Below are 5,326 nucleotides of genomic sequence, written 5' to 3' on the forward strand. Positions count from 1 at the left end.
CCTGCTTCAGCCTCGCCAGGCGCCACCCACTCCTCGTTCCTCTACGAGGAGAGTGGCCAACGACCCCAGGCGGAGAATGCCTGACACGCGGCACGGAGCCTGTGAGGGTGGGGTCGTGCCGGCCACCACCGGGTGCCTGCGGCAGGGAGCGCACGGGGTAAAAAGACCCACGCCGCCACCTCACCCCACCGCCCTCGGGCCACCAGAGACCGGAGGCGGCACCACGGGCCACGTCAGCCGGACGCACACACGAGAGCCGGCGCGCAGGCCCGAGCGGGCGGCTCAAGTGTCAGAAGCAGAGTCGGCTTCTACCAGGCCAGGGCTCACGCAGAGACAAAGCCCAAGAGCCCCACACGCGTCCGGAGACCCAACACTCGGTGACAAGACACCGAGAAAGACCGTGTCAGCACCTATCTGCTGGCAGAAAATGCCCAACACGACAGAAAAAATGACAGCGCCCGGAAACGGGTCGGGTCCACGATTTGCAGGGGGGCCCCCGGGACCTCGGTCCGGCCACCTGCCCCCAGCCCTACCCCCATAAATGGCAGCCCCGAAGCTCTCGGGGGCCATCTGATCGACCGGGGGGGGAGGGGGAGGGGTTGAGGAGGAGGAGGAGGAGGAGGAGGAGGAGGAGGAGGAGGAGGAGGAGGAGGAGGAGGAGGAGGAGGAGGAGGAGGAGGAGCAGTGGGAATGGGAAGGGACGAGAGGGAGACGGGATCGGGCCGGGGACGCCCTGCCCGTTTCTCGCCCGCGTGGTCGGGGACTCGGGGAGATGCCACAGAGGCGCCTCCGAGGAGAGGGCCCCCCACGAGGGACCGCTCCCGAGCACCGGGCCGGGGAAAGCCTGCCTCCCCCACATCCCTCGCAGGACGCCCCCGTGCCGGTCCCCGAGTCCGGATGAAGTCTCTGTCCCTCAAATGCCACCGGAACCCACGCGGGCAGACTTACGGGCCGGGGGGGCGCCCTCCCTGGCCTCCCGCGCCAACAGGGGCCGGCCCAGCCACGTCTCCGGGTCCATCGGGACTCAGAAAACATTTCATCCAAGGAGGCGCCTCCGACGACCGGGAACCCCAGCGCGCCCGTCCCCGGCCTCACCGCACTGGGCCCGGGCCGCTCCTCGCCTCGGGAGCAGTCGTCCAAGGGACACAGACGAGGGCCGGACCACCTAGCCGCCGGCGGCCCGGGCGCGGGACACCCCGTCCCTTTCCCCCGCGGCGGCACGGCGCAGGCCGTGTCCGATCGGCTCGGGTCGGTCCCCGCGGCTGCAGGGGCACAGGCGGATGCTGGTCGACCAGGCCAGGCCACACGGCTTCGCCCTACACACGAGATCCCGGGAGCGCGGCGGCAGCCACCCCCTCATCAGCCTGCGAGTCCAATCTGCGCCGAGAGCAGGACACGCCCGCGGCTCAGCGCCACGGGGACTGTCACCGCCGGTGTCGCCAGCCTCCCCGAAGTCTGCCTCGGGCCCCGCCGCCGAGCCCCATCCCTTGCCGAGGTCGCCGACGCTCGGGAGAAGAGGGACGATCTCAAGAGCGGCAGCCAGATGGCGCCCGACAGCCGTCGCCAACGTCCCCGGAACCGATCCCGACCGCCGGCCGCCCAAACGCCCGAGCCCGTCCCGGGCTGAGGCGCCGGGCGGCCGGCCGGCGCGACCCCGTGGCGTCCGCCTCGGAGCCCGCTCACCCTCGTCACGGCACGGCACGGCACGGCACGGCGGCATGAGGAGACGCGACGCGACGCGACGCGACCCACCCCGGCAGCAGATCAGGGCGGGGAGGACGGAGGGAGCCGGGGTTTGGCAAGACACGGCCGGCCGGGCGGGCGGCTGCCGCGAAGGGGACGCGCTCCCCACGCGATTCCCCGGGCGGGGGAGATCACACGGACACGCCGGCGGGTGGCCCAGAGCGACCAGGACGAGATCCCGGGTTCCCGGCGGCGGGGGGGGGGGGGTGGGAAGGGGAGGAGGGAAACAGGGAGGGAAGGCGGGGGCTGGCAAACCGAAACCAGGCGAGCGCTCCGAGAACAACGCAGGAATCGGCTTTGGAGTCCGTCCTCTCGAATGCAGGAGGTCTTTTGAAAGCAGACAGGCAAAGCCCAGAAGCTAGAAAAGAAAGGATGAAGACCGTCAACCCCATCGAAGTGGAAAGAAAAATCGATCTCGGCACAGATCGCGACAAAGCCCAAAGACAACAAATGGGCGCGTGGGGAAAACGCACTCGCGGTCGGTCGTGAGAACACGGACGTCAGCACGGCTGACCACAACCACAGGGAGGAGGAGGAAAAACAAAAAAATGCGGGCGGCGGTTGTGGGGGGGGGGCGAGTCGATAGCCACCCGCTCGGTAAATCGAGGTTCAGTGCATCTACACAGAACAACACTGTGCATGGGCATCCGCGTGTCTGTGTGTGCATGTGTGCCCGTGTCTGTGTCTGTGTGTGTGTGTCGGTGTGTGTGTTTGACACACAGTCACACGTGGACAGGGAAACTGTAGCCCCATGTGGAAAAAAAAAAAAAACATGAAAACAAACGACAAAACCCACCACCAAAGGGAAATCAAGTTGTAGAACTTTCTCTGGGGTTTTAACAAAAAACAACAACAACAACAAACAAACAAACAAACAAAAATGTAGAAAAAGCACCACCACAGCCCATCAGGGGTTCCTCTCCTAAACAGTCCAAGAACTCGGTCAACTCCACCTCCTAGAAGCCAACAAACCAATGATGAAACACGGGCAGGAGACCCAAACTGACTTTTTCAGTTTAAAAGGAAAAAAAAATTATTTTGTATCCAAATGGGGAAGGGGCGGGGGCGGGGGAGGATGGTGTGTAGAACTCAGCGGCAGAGTGCCTGTCCAGCACGCGCAAGGTCCAGGGTTCGACCTTCAGGACCTCCGTTCAAGCAAATAAGGAAGTCGGTGAGTCAGGCAATCACTAAGTCAGGCAACAAACCAGCAAAAGAAACGAATTACCTCCCCTCCCCGAATAAGCAAACAACAACCAAAAACAACAACAGCAACAAGAACAACAACAACAAAAAAGCCTAAATAAATAAATGTATGTAAATAAGTAAGCAAGTAAATAAACAAATAAGTAAGCAAAAACAATTTAAAAAGGGGGAAAACGCACGCATTTCTGTTTTTAAGAGATATCCAGACAGGCCCAGAACCTGGAATCACGACAGCAAGTTCCAAAAACAAGCAGAAAGTGCCTGCTTCTGACGGAACATGTGATAGAGACCACCGTTCGATGGGGCCGGGTGGGCGGGCTGGCGGGCGGACACAGAGCTATGGACTCATACCTGACAGAATCCGCTCTCCGACAGAAGACAGAAGGCAACACGGAACAGGGGTTGGCAGTGGGGGCGAGGGGGAGAGGGCAAAACGGAGGTGGAGGAAAGCCATTAGGGAATACAGGACAGAAGTCCCTCAAAACATCCCACAGGAAACTCCTGGAAGACCCGGCAGTTCCACTAAGGGCCCGCGGATGGACGAATGGACAGTGTCACGTGGTCTGGAGAGACCTACACCTTGAGGGGATGATGTTAACCAAGTGACCTAAGTCCAAGAGGGATGTTGTCACTTCGAGGCAGAATCCCCAAGACAATACGCAGGAACACATGCAAGGAAGCTGAAACAGACTCATGGATACCAAGAAGGATCAATGAGTGCAATGGGTGAGGGAGAGGAATAAGTACAAGCTTCCAGTTATCTCCAATTCTTAAATACATTAATCACGGGATGTCATGGACAGCAGGGCGAGTCGAGTCAATCCATACTATTGTCATGACGCTGTCCGGTGACGGATCCGTAACCAGACTCATCGCGGTGATCATCGTGGAACATGGAAGAATCCCGAATCGCTATGTTGGACACGTGAAAACTGACATCCTATTGTCAGGTCAATTATGAGAGAGAGTAGGAGAGAGAGAGAGAGAGAGAGAGAGAGAGAGAGAGAGAGAGAGGGGGGGGGGAGGGAGGGAGGGAGGGAGGGAGGGAGGGAGAGAGAGAGAGAGAGAGAGAAAATTCTCACTGTCTTCCCAAAAAAAAAAAAAAGAGTTCAAAAAGAGTTCAGTGAGATAAAGAGTGGATGTAGGTGAGGGCAATAGGTGGAGGAGCTGAAAACCACGACGGCGACACATGTGCAGCATCCCACACGGTGGCAGTGTGGTCCTATGCATGCTCAGCCGTCTCCTAGCCACCTCCAAGTTGACATCCAGGGTCATCCTTTTAGGTTTCGTGGCTGCACTTTCGTCTGTCTCGGGCAATACTCTCTCTTGATTTTCCATGGGGGAAGGGAGGTGGGGTGGCCGGGCGGGCCACACCACGACACACCGCGTCGCGCGTGACCTGGATAACAGATACACACCCGTCCACCACCCACGGGCTCCGAAATCTGTCACTGGTCACAACGCACACTTCCTCGGTCCTTTACGGAGCGATGGCGGACCGAACAGGCAGCGGCCAACTTTGCCGTGCACACAATGACACTTCATCCCTCGTGGAAACAAACTGATGACGAGACAGCGTGGTCAGGGGGCGGGTGTCCTTTCAGGAAGACACAGTCATTGAAAGTCCTGCGCACGGGAACTGGGCCAAGGGAGATCTCCATCACCCTACCCAACCCCGATCCAAATTCTCATTCGGGCAGCTAAGGGTCAAGGTCAAAGTTTCTTTCTTCCCGGGGCGGGGGCGGGGGGGGGGGGGTCCTTTTGGGCCTCGATGGTTGTTCAGCTGGAGAGATCACCCTTGGGCTGCACATACATTTCGGGGTGGTCCATAGGGCTCCACGACTGTCCCGCCACCAGGCAGGTGGTTCCACCTGATGAAACCGGTCTGGTCTTTCGTTCCAGGAAGACAAAGGTCCGTGGCCGAAGCCAACGAGAAACCCCGGGTGTGAGTCCGGAGCGCCACCACTCAGGAAGATGTCTAGGCGTCGGGCTCGAAGAGGCTCGGGCGGCCTGAAAAACGCATGCGGGTTCAGGTCCACTTTCCAAGCGGCCTCCACAGCAATGGGCAGGAGGAGGGTCTCGAGAGGGGACACGGCAGTGATCTCTCTCCAGCAGATGTCCAGCTGCTCAGTCCGGCTCGGCGGGGCTTCAGGGAAAGGGCGGCTTTGGTTCTCGAGGATGCCAAGTCCAAAGCGGGAGAACCATGGGCAACGGGAGTCGGAAGAGCGTTGGCCAACTATCGGAGAAAACTCGAAGCACGCGTGACGTGGCCCAGCGTATCAGTGGAAGGCGGGGCGGGGTGGGGAGGGGGAGGGTGGCGGGAAGCACGCAAAGATGATGACACAGAACCGCATTCTCATCTCTATCACGCTGTACGAGA

The sequence above is a fragment of the Vicugna pacos genome, unplaced genomic scaffold (assembly GCF_048564905.1).
Source record: "Vicugna pacos unplaced genomic scaffold, VicPac4 scaffold_5, whole genome shotgun sequence".
In the NCBI taxonomy this organism is placed as follows: Eukaryota; Metazoa; Chordata; class Mammalia; order Artiodactyla; family Camelidae; genus Vicugna; species Vicugna pacos.